Source organism: Phyllobates terribilis, unplaced genomic scaffold, assembly GCF_046119375.1.
Source record: "Phyllobates terribilis strain yellow unplaced genomic scaffold, ASM4611937v1 Scaffold_1__5_contigs__length_1240528914, whole genome shotgun sequence".
NCBI lineage: Eukaryota > Metazoa > Chordata > Amphibia > Anura > Dendrobatidae > Phyllobates > Phyllobates terribilis.
Window position 1 is genome coordinate 827,253,498 of NW_027362761.1, and position 14,044 is coordinate 827,267,541.

Sequence of the window (14,044 nt, forward strand, 5' to 3'; positions counted from 1 at the left end):
GCCCTCTTGTTTCACAAACTTCACCTTGGGTGATATGGACACCCGGTTGCAGACACGCCGTGACCTTTAAAGGACTAAAGCTTCTTGTAAATATGTTATTGTGTTATTGTTATACCCTGCATTTATGTTTCTTTAAAAATGTGTTTAGTCCCGGAGTACTAAAATTTACTAGGGGGCAATGTGGCACCCCAGGGGTCTGGTTGCCACAGTAATAGAAATATTATGTCTGAGAGCAAGTGGGAGGTTTCTCTGGTCAGGAGCCCTAAGCATGCAACACGGCCCACCCAGACCTGGGAGGGGAGGAATCTGCCCTTATAAACTGGGTCTGGGGCGGGATTAGCGAGTGAAGTTCCAGACACAGGGAGAGTTACAACAGGAGCTCTGTAGGCGCAGGAGCGAGTGCCAGAGGCTGGAAGCTAGAAAGCTCGCCTTGGCTGAAGACACTAAACCCGGACACGGAGTCCGAGGCTGTGGGGACATCCAGGTCCAGCAGCAGAATCCAACCGGCAGGGGATTCCATGTCCTCTGGCCTTAGAAGCCCGGAGGCATGGTCACAAGCAAGGGACCAGAACCGCCATCGTGAAGAGGAGGCTAACGGAAGGCCCCAAGTCACCGGCCATACGGGTGAGCACCACACGGTATACTCAGGGACGTGGGCTACTTCTTCCCGCATAGAGCAAGGTAGCCAGGAAAGAGTGAAGATAGTCGGGGAGGCCTACAACTCCACCTGGCCAGGGGAGATCCTGCTTGCTCACAGACTGACCAGGCCCCTACTGCAAACAGTACTCCCGGGAGGGTCTGCTTTATACCATCAGTAAAGACCCTGAACTGCACCACACGTCTCTGTGTTTCATCGCCGCACCAGCACCATTACTACTGGGACGCTCACACCATCACTCCCATCATCCACACTAGCTGCCCTGAGGCAATACTTCTCCCGTGGGGAGTTATTCCATACTCGGCTGTGCAAACTACATCAGCCTCAGCGGTCGGCAGCGCAGCGGCGGTCCCCACTGACCGCAATCCACGGGTGGCGTAGTCGAACACTTATTATGACACCAATAGACTGCCACTGGTTTGACCGCCCTGGGCACGGACCGGGTCACCGCCACGGAGGACTACAACCCCCAGCGATCCGGCTCTGGGTATCCCCCTGCACAGCACAGGCCCAGGGGGCGCGTCACTCTACAGCCCACAAAAGTTGCTTAGGTGGTGCAGCTCATCCAGGATGGCACATCAATGCGAGCTGTGGCAAGAAGGTTAGCTGTGTCTGTCTGCGTAGTGTCCAGAGGCTGGAGGCACTACCAAGAGACAGGCCAGTACATCAGGAGACGTGGAGGGGGCCGTAGGAAGGCAACAACCCAGCAGCAGGACCGCTACCTCCGCCTTTGTGCAAGGAGGAACAGGAGGAGCACTGCCAGAGCCCTGCAAAAAGACTTCCAGCAGGCCACAATTGTGTATGTGTCTGCACAAGCGGTTAGAAACCGACTCCATGAGGGTGGTATTAGGGCCCAGGATCCACAGATGGGGGTTGTGCTCACAGCCCAACACCGTGCAGGACGCTTAGCATTTGCCACAAAACACCAGGATTGGCAAAGTCGACACTGGCGCCCTGTCCTCTTCACAGATGAAAGCAGGTTCACACTGAGCACATGTGACAGACGTGACAGAGTCTGGAGACGCCGTGGAGAGTGATCTGCTGCCTGCAACATCCTTCAGCATGACCGGTTTGGCAGTGGGTCAGTAATGGTATGGTTTGGCATTTCTTTGGAGGGCCGCACAGCCCTCCATGTGCTCGCCAGAGGTAGCTTGACTGCCATTAGGTACCAAGATGAGATCGTCAGACCCTTTGTGAGACCATATGCTGGTACAATTGGCCCTGGGTTCCTCCTAATACAGGACAATGCCAGACCTCTTGTGGCTGGAGTGTGTCAGCAGTTCCTGCAAGATGAAGGCATTGAAGCTATGGACTGGCCCGTCCGTTCCCCAGACCTGAATCCGATTGAGCACATCTGGGACATCATGTTTCGCTCCATCCACCAACATCACATTGCACCACAGACTGTCCAGGAGTTGACGGATGCTTTAGTCCAGGTCTGGGAGGAGATCCCTCAGGAGACCATCCGCAACCTCATCAGGAGCATGCGCAGGCATTGTAGGGAGGTCATACAGGCACGTGGAGGCCACACACAACACTGAGCCTCATTTTGACTTGTTTTAAGGATATTACATCAAAGTTGGATCAGCCTGTAGTGTGTTTTTCCACTTTAATTTTGGGGTGACTCCAAATCCAGGCCTCCATTGGAAATTTGATTTCCATTGATGATTTTCGTGTGATTTTGTTGTCAGCACATTCAACTTTGTGCATTACAAAGTATTCAATGAGAATATTTCATTCATTCAGATCTAGGATGTGTTACTTGAGTGTTCCCTTTAATTTTTTGAGCAGTGTATATATGTTGTGGAATATCTATACTATCAGGACATTTAATGGACCCTCTTGTGCTGTATCATGCACTGCAGTCTTCCACATACACTGCCTGCCTGCCTAACTCCTGCTATCACCACTGAATATATTCAGCTGGATTTGTCCTCAGAAGGACGATTTGTTCAGATGGATATATAAATATATGTTGTGGAATACCTATACTAACTCTAAACAAGCACATCTCTCACTGACGCAGCAGCAGCAGCAGCTCTCTCTACTCTGCCTGATTCTGGGGTAGACTGTGACGAGCATTGCGGCGCCGGGTCTTATATACACCTGATGATGCTGTGCAGCTCGCCAATCACTTTAATGCCCACAATCAACATGGCTACAGCATTACAGTGCATGGCAGGCAATCTTCTTCTCTAAAGAGTGCCAAACATGCAGTGAGGTGACCCTGGTTCCCTCCCGAGCAACCCGGAAATACTTGCCGAGCGCCGAGCTCGTCGAGCACCGTGATGCTCGGGCGAGTACCGAGCAGTGGCGAGCACGTTCGCTCATCACTACTCCTCACCTTTGAGACACCCTAGAGTTTTCAAGCCATCTATTCCAAAAATATTTATCTTGGACTCATCACTTCAGAGTATAGAATCCCAGCAGTCATCATATTTTTCAGCATGGGCTCTGGAAAATTGTATGCAGGCTTTTTTGTGCATGGTCTTTAGGAGAGGCTTTCTTCATGGATGACACCCATGCATGCCATTCCTCTGCTGTGTATGGTATATTGTGCCATGGAAAACACTCACCCCGGTTTGGCTTTCTAATTCTTTAGCTAACTGCAGTGAACTTGCATGTCAATTTTATTCAACTTTTCTCATCAGAAGATGATCCTGTTTAGGTGTTAACTTCTCTGATCGGCCTGGACATCTTTCTTAGATAGTTGCAATTGCATCTTGGTTACATTTTTGTATCACTTTTACTACAGTATTCTAACTGATAACTAAAGCTTTTCTGATGTTCTTGTTGCCTTCACTTTTCTTGTGTAAAGAAATATTTTTTTATCTCAGGTCTTGTGACATTTCTCTTCCATGTGGTGCCATTGAAACAGCATCACACGGGAAAGGGCTTTCTATGTTAACTCCTTTACCCACAAAGCCTGTTTGCACCTTCATGACCAGGCCAAATTTTACAATTTTAACCAGTGTCACGTTATAAGGTAATAACTCTGGAACGTTTCAACGGATCCCACTGATTCTGAGACTGTTTTTTCATGACATATTGTACTTCATGATAGTGGTTATATTTCTTTGATATGACTTGCTTTTATTTGTGAAAAAGTGGAAATTTGGCAAAAATTTAAAAAATGTTGCAATTTTCAAACTTTTAATTTTTATGCCCTTAAATCAGAGATTTACTGTATAGCACACAAAATAGTTCATAAACAACATTTTCCACATTAATCCAAAAATTGAAAAAATCAAGACTGACTAGGTGTCCTCCAATCTATACAAACCTATGAATATGACACATAGTCCACAGTACATATCAAAATATTTATTTTTTTTAAAATAAAAGTACATCACAATACAATATCACATACAGGAAAGAATGCCCAGATATAATGGACATCCGGGGGTGGGCAGGTAAAGTTACAAAGGACACTAGTAACAAGCGGACAGCCACAGAATCCATCAATCATACATATTCTTTACATATTCAAATTAAAGTTCATGCAATAAAGTGCATAGTGCAATAAATATGAACCCAAGTGGGTGTAAATACACAAGCCAACAATAAATACTACTAGAGAAGAGAGAGAGAGGATTCAAAAAGACCTAAATAAACTGGAGCAGTGGGCAGCAACCAACAGAATGGTTTTTAACAGGGAAAAATGCAAAGTACTACATCTGGGCAATAAAAATGAAAAAAGCATATACAGAATGGGAGGAATAGAGCTAAGCAACAGTACATGTGAAAAAGACTTAGGTATACTAATAGATCATAGACTGAACATGAGTCAACAGTGTGATGCAGCAGCAAAAAAGGCAAATACAATTCTGGGATGTATTAACAGAAGCATACAGTCTAGATCACGTGAAGTCATTATCAGTCTTTACTCCTCTTTGGTCAGACCTCATCTGGAATACTGTGTACAGTTTTGGGCACCACATTTTAAAAAAGACATAGACAAACTGGAGCAAGTTCAGAGAAGAGCGACCAGAATGGTGACTGGTCTGCAAACCATGTCCTATGAGGAACGGTTGCAGGATTTGGGAATGTTTAGCTTGCAAAAAAGAAGACTGAGAGGAGACTTAATAGCTGTCTACAAATATGTCAAGGGCTGTCACATTGTAGAAGGATCATCTTTATTCTCATTTGCACAAGGAAAGACTAGAAGCAATGGGATGAAACTAAATGGGAGGAGACACAGATTAGATATTAGAAAAAACTTTTTGACAGTTAGGGTGATTAATGAGTGGAACAGGCTGCCACGAGAGGTGGTGAGTTCCCCTTCAATGGACGTCTTCAAACAGAGGCTGGACAGACATCTGTCTGAGATGATCTAGTGAATCCTGCTTTGAGCAGGGGGTTGGACCAGATGACCCAGGAGGTCCCTTCCAACTCTACCATTCTATGATTCTATGATTCTAAAGTGCAAGATTATTAATATCTTCCTTATATGTATAAGAATTATAAAGAACAGAGTAAATGGCAATGGTGGCTGTGGGTCCGCCTAAGTAACTGATTATTGTTATGTTCTGCTACTAAAGCTAAGGAAAGAGAGGAGATCTGTCCCTACTATGAGACTCAGCTGAATCCCTATGATGTAACAGGGAACCTGATCCTGCGATCAGACCTGCTAAAGTCCTAATCTAGTCTGTACGAAGACCTATAGATGTGGGGAGGGAATCCCTACAAGTACTAAGGACTGGGAGGAATATGGGACACCTCCTAACAGAAATAGTAGCAGACAGACGAACAAACAAAATAGATAGAACATAGAGGTCCGTAGACCAAGCAAACTAACAGAGTTAGATACAGAGCACAGGCTAGCTAGAAAGTAGATATACAATGAAGTCCAGCAAAGCCAGAAGGGCGGAGCAGGACTAAATAGGCCAACAAGGTCATGTGACCAGCAAAGGAAAAAAAACCTAACAGCAAGGTTCTAACAGTACCCCCCCTTCTAAGAGGATCCTCCGGATCCCCTAGGACCAGGCTTATCAGGAAATCTCCTGTGAAACGCTCTGATAAGTCTGGACGCGGAAACATCATCTGACCTCACCCAAGAGTTATCCTCGGGTCCGAAACCTTTCCAGGCCACAAGATACTGCAAACTACCTCTATACCGTCTAGAGTCAAGGATGCGAGAAATTTCATATTCCCCGTCCTCCACCACCGGAGGAACAGAGGCAGAGGCGTCACCATCCGACACAACAGCTTTTTTTAACAGAGAGACATGAAAGACCGGATTAATTCTCCAGGAGGTAGGAACCTCCAACCTAACAGCAGATTGGTTGACAACCTGAAGCACCTTAAAGGGCCCTACAAACTTGGGACCCAATTTCTTAGAAGGAATCCTCAACCGCAGATTCCTAGAGGACAACCAAACCATGTCACCAACAGCGAACAAAACCTCCTGTCGTTTCCTATCAAAGTAGTCTTTAGATTTTCTGTTGGCCTCCTGAAGATTACCACGCACATCCGTCCAAACTCTTTCCAAATCACCGGAAAAATTCTCCTCCTCAGGCACGGCAGATCCCAACTTGGAGAACGACCCAAACGACGGATGTCTCCCAGAACAACAAAAAAAAGGCGAACAACCAGCAGAAGAAGATGTATGATTGTTCAGAGCAAATTCGGCAAGTGGCAGAAACTCAGACCACCCCTCTTGATTGTCTGCCACAAAACAACGCAAGAACTGCTCAACATCCTGGTTTTTTTTCCTTTGCTGGTCACATGACCTTGTTGGCCTATTTAGTCCTGCTCCGCCCTTCTGGCTTTGCTGGACTTCATTGTATATCTACTTTCTAGCTAGCCTGTGCTCTGTATCTAACTCTGTTAGTTTGCTTGGTCTACGGACCTCTATGTTCTATCTATTTTGTTTGTTCGTCTGTCTGCTACTATTTCTGTTAGGAGGTGTCCCATATTCCTCCCAGTCCTTAGTACTTGTAGGGATTCCCTCCCCACATCTATAGGTCTTCGTACAGACTAGATTAGGACTTTAGCAGGTCTGATCGCAGGATCAGGTTCCCTGTTACATCGTAGGGATTCAGCTGAGTCTCATAGTAGGGACAGATCTCCTCTCTTTCCTTAGCTTTGGTAGCAGAACATAACAGTAAGTCCAGCCAGCAAATTCTCTAAGGAAAAAAAACCTAACAGCAAGGTTCTAACAGTTATGTCATATAAGTCAAATTCAGAAAGAGGTGTCACAATGATGAAATAGTAGTAGAATATAGTACCTGCCAATCCCCCAGGGTCCACACAGATCCGACGCGCGTTTCGCCGATGGCTTTAACCAGGATGGCTTTAACCAGGCCTGGTTAAAGCTATCGGCGAAACGCACGTCGGATCTGGAGGATTGTCCATTATCTCTGGGCATTCTTTCCTCTATTTGATATTGTATTGTGATGAACATTTTCCACATGTCTACTTTACATCAGCACAATTTTTGAAGCATATTTTTTTGTTAGGATGTTATAAGGGTTAAAAGTTTACCAGCAATTTCTCATTTTTCAAACAAAACTTACAAAACCATTTTTTTCATGGATCACATCACATTTGAAATGAGTTTGAGGGGTCTATATGACAGAAAATACCCAAAAGTGACACCATTCTAAAATCTTCACCCCCACATTCAAGAAGTTTATTAACCCTTCAGATGCTTCACAGGAATTTTTGGAATGTGGAAAAAAATGAACATTTAACTTTTTTTTCACAAAAAAATGTTAATTTAGGCCCAGGGTAACAGGAAAAAATGGAACCCAAAGTTTGTTGACCAATTTCTCCTGAGCACGTGGATACCCCATATTTTGGGGAAAAACACTGCTTAGGTGCACAGCAGGGCTTGGAAGGGAAGTAGCGCCATTTGAGTTTTTGAATGTAAAATTTGCTTGAATAATTAGCGGACGAATGTCACATTTGCAGTGCCCCTGATGTGCCTAAACAGTGGAAACCCCCACAAGTGACAACATTTTGAAAACTAGACCCCTCAGGGAACTTATCTAGATGCATGGTGATCCCCCAGGTGCTCACAGAAGTTTATGAAATTGAGCCATGAAAATAAAACAATCAAATTTTTCCCACAAAAGTGTTTTTTAGCCCCACATTTTGCATTTTTACAAGGGTAATAGGAAAAGTTGCACTACACAATTTGTTGTGCAATATCTCCTGAGTACGTCAATACCAGATTTGAAGGGGAAAACTACTGTTTGGGCGCTAGGCACGTCTCGGAAGGGAAGGAGCACAATTTGACATTTTGAATGTAAAATTTTCTGGAATAATTAGTGGATGCCATGTCATGTTTCGAGAGACCCTGATGTGCCTAAACAGTGGAAACTGCTCACTAGTGACCCCATTTTGGAAACTAGACCCATCAAGGAATTTATCTAGACATGTGGTGAGCACCTTTAGCCCCCAGTTGCTTCACATAATTTTACAACTTTGATCTGCAAAGATGAAAAAAAAAATACATACAGTTATATGAAAAAGTTTGGGCACCCCTATTAATCTTAAGCTTAATGTTTTGTAAAAATTGGTGTTTTTGCAACAGCTATTTCAGTTTGATATATGTAATAACTGTTGGACACAGTAATGTTTCTGCCTTGAAATGAGGTTTATTGTACTAACAGAAAATGTGCAATCTGCATTCAAACAAAATTTGACAGGTGCATAAGTATGGGCACCCTTATCATTTTCTTGTTTTAAATACTCCTACCTACTTTTTACTGACTTACTAAAGCACTTTTTTTGGTTTTGTAACCTCATTGAGCTTTGAACTTCATAGCCAGGTGTATGCAATCATGAGAAAAGCTACTTAAAGTGGCCACTTGCAAGTTGTTCTCCTCTTTGAATCTCCTCTGAAGAGTGGCATCATGGGCTCCTCAAAACAACTGTCAAATGATCTGAAAACAAAGATTATTCAACATAGTTGTTCAGGGGAAGGATACAAAAAGCTGTCTCAGAGATTTAACCTGTCAGTTTCCACTGTGAGGAACATAGTAAGGAAATGGAAGAACACAGGGACAGTTCTTGTTAAGGCTAGAAGTGGCAGGCCAAGAAAAAGATCAGAAAGGCAGAGAAGAAGGATGGTGTGATCAGTCAAGGACAATCCTCAGACCACCTCCAGAGAGCTGCAGCATCAACTTGCTGCAGATGGTGTCACTGTGCATCGGTCAACTATACAATGCACTTTGCACAAGGAGAAGCTGTATGGGAGAGTGATGCGAAAGAAGCCATTTCTGCAAGCTAGCCACAAACAGAGTCGGCTGAGGTATGCGAAAGCACATTTGGAGAAGCCAATTTCTTTTTGGAAAAAGGTCCTGTGGACTGATGAAACCAAGATTGAGTTGTTTGGTCATACAAAAAGGCGTTATGCATGGCGGCAAAAAAACACAGCATTCCAAGAAAAACACTTGCTACCCACAGTAAAATTTGGTGGAGGTTCAATCATGCTTTGGGGCTGTGTGGTCAATGCCGGCACCGGGAATCTTGTTAAAGTTGAGGGACGCATGGATTCCACTCAGTATCAGCAGATTCTTGACAATAATGTTCAAGAATCAGTGATAAAGTTGAAGTTACGCAGGGGATGGATCTTTCAGCAAGACAATGATCCAAAACACCGCTCCAAATCTACTCAGCATTCATGCAGAGGAACAATTACAATGTTCTGTAATGGCCATCCCAGTCCCCAGACCTGAATATCATTGAACATCTGTGGGATCATTTGAAGAGGGCTTTCCATGCTCGGCGACCATCAAACTTAACTGAACTGGAATTGTTTTGTAAAGAGGAATGGTCAAAAATAACTTCATCCAGGATCCAGGAACTCATTAAAAGCTACAGGAAGCGACTAGAGGCTGTTATTTTTGCAAAAGGAGGATCTACTAAATATTAATGTCACTTTTCTGGTGAGGTGCCCATACTTATGCACCTGTCAAATTTTGTTTGAATGCAGATTGCACATTTTCTGTTAGTACAATAAACCTCATTTCAAGGCAGAAACATTACTGTGTTCAACAGTTATTACATATATCAAACTGAAATAGCTGTTGCAAAAACACCAATTTTTATAAAACATTAAGCTTAAGATTAATAGGGGTGCCCAAACTTTTTCATATAACTGTAATTTTCCCACAAAAAATGTTGTTTTAGCTTTAAATGTTTTCATTTTCATAAGGATAACAGGAGAAATTTGACCCCAAAAATTGTTGGGCAATTACTCCTGAGTACACCAATACACCATATGTGGTCGAAATTTTGCTGGAATAGTTTGAGAGTGCCATGTCACATTGGCAGAGCCCCTGAGGTGCCAGAACAACATAAACCCCCATATGTGACCTCATTTTACAAACTACACCCCTATTGAATTTATCTAGGGGTGCAGTGATCATATTGACACAACATGAAACTCATAGAATTTTATACCATTGGGTGGTGAAAAAAGAATAAATTACATTTTTACCACTAAAATGTTGTTTTAGCCTCAAGTTTTTAATTTTTCTAAGGGCTAGTAGGAGAATTTTTTACAACAAAAAGAGGTCCATTTTTTCCTCAGTGTGCCAATACCCTACATGTAATTGGGAAATACTTCTCAGGCACAGTGCAAAGCTCAAAAGGGTAGGAGTGCCGTATTATAGTGCAGATTTTGCAGATTTTACTGTTTAATGGGAGACTCCCTGAGGTGACAGAACAGCATAACCCCACATAAGTGACCCCATTTTACAAACTACACATTTCATTGAATTTATCTATGGGTGCAGTGATCATATTGACACCACAAATGTGTCACAGAATTTTATACCATTGGGCAGTGAAGAAAAAATAATTACATATTTACCACCAAAATTTTGTTTTAGCCCCAAATTTTACATTTTCACACTGGTAAGTGGGTATAAATACACCAAAATGTGTCCCACAATTTCTGCTGAACGTGGCAATACCCCATATGTGACTGTACAGTACTGCTTAGCCATAAGGCGAGATTCGGGAGGGACAGAGCACTATTTGTCTCCTGGAGCGCGAATTTTAAAATACTTTGCAGACTCCATATACAGAGCCCCTAAGTGCTGAAAGAGCAGAATCCCCCCTCAAGTGACACCATTTTGGAAATTATACCCCTTAATTATTTACAGGTGTAGTGATGATTTTGACTTTGATGGGTGTTTTCCAGCATCAAGCAGCAATTGATGTTGCTGAGTGAAAATTACAAACTGCCGTTGTTGTGACCAGTATGATATAGTGACCAGTACACTGTAGTGACCAGTACGTGGTAGTGACCAGCTCATGCTTCTAGAGACATACACCTGTAAATTAGTCGGGCTCTCATGGCTGCAAAAATGCCAAACATGTGAGTGCTAAATGTGGTTTTGGCACACTGTGGGGCTCAGAAGGGAGGGGCGGCATTTGGAATTGGGAGTGTAGAATTTGCTGAATTTCTTTTGGGGGGCTAGGAGTAGTGTTGAGCGAGCACTAAAATGCTCGGGTGCTCGAAGCTCGGGCCGAGCTCACTGTGATACTTGGGTGCTCGACCCGAACAACGAGCCCAATGTTAGTCTATGGGAGACCCGAGCATTTTTGTGGCGGCACCCCTGGCAGTCTGTAGAAAGCCTAAAAAGTGCCCAAAACGATAGTGACAGTGCTCAAGTGACATGGGGACAGCATGGGGATTGCCCCAGGAAGCATTTCTGACCCCCAGGTCACTGCTGTCAACAACTTGGTCAGAGGTATTAAGCCACTTTAACAGACTCACAATAAAACGTTCAAAAACTAAACTGAAACTGTTTTCCTGTGAAATATGTTAAGGAACATCCTTTCCAGGGTAAAGACTTGTGTATAAGGTAAAATAAATAACCAAAAACAAAAATACTCCTCCAAACCTTGGGCTATCTTCACAAGTAGTATTTTTTATGTGTTTTTGCACTTTTGTATTGCTTTCAACTGTGACAAATGCATTCACCAGGAAATGTCATTTTAACATTTTACAACCTTATCTGGCCATGTGCTGTGTGACACATGCATACATTGCTGAAAAGACATGGGAACAGCATGGGGAAGACCACTGGAAGCATCTCTGACACACAGGTCACTGCCTAAAAGTGTGCCCATCAGAAGTGATCCTTGCCGCATCAGAAGATGCAGACATTCAACTATCCACGTGCAAGTCCTTGTCCCAGGGCAGTGCTCAATTGTACCTCCCCCATTCCTTGCAATGCAAGCGCAAATATGCAGCCAACCACCCACCCACCCGCAGACTGCAATGCCATACTGCTGGCTTGCACTTGAAATGGGGCCTTTTAGTTTGGAGGAGGCCGAAGCTGGCCACTACCTCATGGCTGCTTCGGCAGCGAGGTCTCCATACTCAGTCCCCAACCGCCACTATTTGTCCCGGTAACCTTCCCCACACTTTTCTTAGCCTGGCATGCTTTAGGGCAGCATTGGACGAGCCCACCAGACAACCAGACTCCTCCAGTGGGCCCGGGCTTCTCCATCAGGGGAGTTGAGAGTGCCAAGGTGAGGAGCATGATGATGATGATAGAAGTTAGCATCTGCTTTGTTTTCTTGGAATGCAAGCGTAAGTCTGCAGCCTGCCACCCACCCACCCCGAGGCTGCAATACCATACTGCTAGCTTGCTTGCACATGAAATGAGGCCTTTTAGGCTTATGGAGGCAGATGCCGGCCACCATGTCATGGCTGCGTTGGTGGCTGGGTATCCATACTCAGTCCCCAGCTGCCCGGCGGCCTGGTGTCCACACTCGGTCCCCAGCTGCCAGGGGGCAGCCGGGTGTCCATATTCGGTCCCCAGCCTCCCCTATTTGTCCCGGTGCGCCTTATACACAAGCGCGCATACCAAAACATTACCTGTGCCCTCCTCAATGAATTTAGTGGGAAGAACAGCCTATTCCACTGTAGTGTGTGCACGCCAACCCCCTGTTCATGGCACATGCGAAGATGCCTACCGCCCTGCACCTGTCGTTGCAAACTTGCAACTATCCCAGTTCAAGTCCTTGTCCCAGGGCAGAGTTCAATTGTACCAGCCCCATTCCTTGCAATGCAAGCGCAAGTATGCAGCCTGCCACCCACCCACCCCCAGGCTGCAATACCATACTGCTTGGTTTCTTGCACTTGAAATTGGGCATTTTAGGCATGTGGAGGCAGAATCTGGCCACCACGCCATGGCTGCGTCGGTGGCCTGGTATCCATGCTCAGTTCCCAGCCGCCCAGCAGCCGGGTGTCCACGCTTGGTCTCCAGCCGACTGGGGGCGACTGGGTGTCCATAAACGGTCCCAAGCCGCCCCTATTTGTCTCGGTGCACCTTATACACAAGCGCGCATACCAAAACATTACCTGTGCCCTCCCCAGTGCATTTAGTGGGAAGGACAGCCTAACCACAAACACGTGGACAAGTGAATGTGGCCAGGGATGGTCCATCTCACTGACGCCTTCACACTGCGTTAATATTGTGGAAGCCGTGACACAGTTGGACACTGGGATGCAACACGTCCTCCAGACATAGAGGATTGCGGGTCCTGGGTCAATCAGGCTTCAACACAAAGTTCAGAAGGTAGACAGCAGCAGTGGTCGGCCTCCTACACAACGAGTAAATTATTCATGATTATGAGGCCATCCATCTCCTTAGCTTTCTGCTCCTTGGAATGCAAGCGCATGTACAGTATGTAGTAGCGGCTAGGCCTGAGGTGGTCAGCGTTTTGGCGCATATTCTGGATTACTGGATGTTTTCCTGCTACTATCCCAGTTCTATGACTCCCGTTAAAACAAAGCTTCAGGTGATGAATGATGGATGAGGTGGTGGCAAAGGAAAAAGAGCAGGAGGAACAGGGACCATTCACATCAATATCAGGCCAGTCAACCACACATATCTTGTAGGATATGTTTCTGTACCAAAAGGAGCAGTTCATCTACACAGTTATAGGGCATACAGTGAGTGCAATGCCTACCAAAAATTTAGAGGCACTCCAATGCCCCTTGGAAGTGACATGGAGGTCAGAGGGCCTTAACTAAACCATTTTTTCCATTTATAGCAACTGGGTCTCCTGTACACTGTTGGCCTAAGCTGTGAATGGAAGGCTTTCCAAAAGTTATGAGGAACTGCAATGCACCTTGAAACAGACGTGGATTACAGCGTACTAAAAACCTTCTACCCATTATTGGGGAGTGGGTCTCCCTTAGTGTTCGCCTATGCATTGAAAAGCAAAATCTGACTAAAATTAGGAGGAAATGCAATCCCCGTTGGAAGAGTCGTGGAGGTTAGAGTTAATTAAAAACAACATTTCAATGCCCCTTGGAAGAGCTGTGGAATTCAGAGTGGTTTAACAAGACGGTTTTAATGCCACTTGAAAGAGACGTGGAGGTCCCAGTGGAATAAAAAGACAATATCA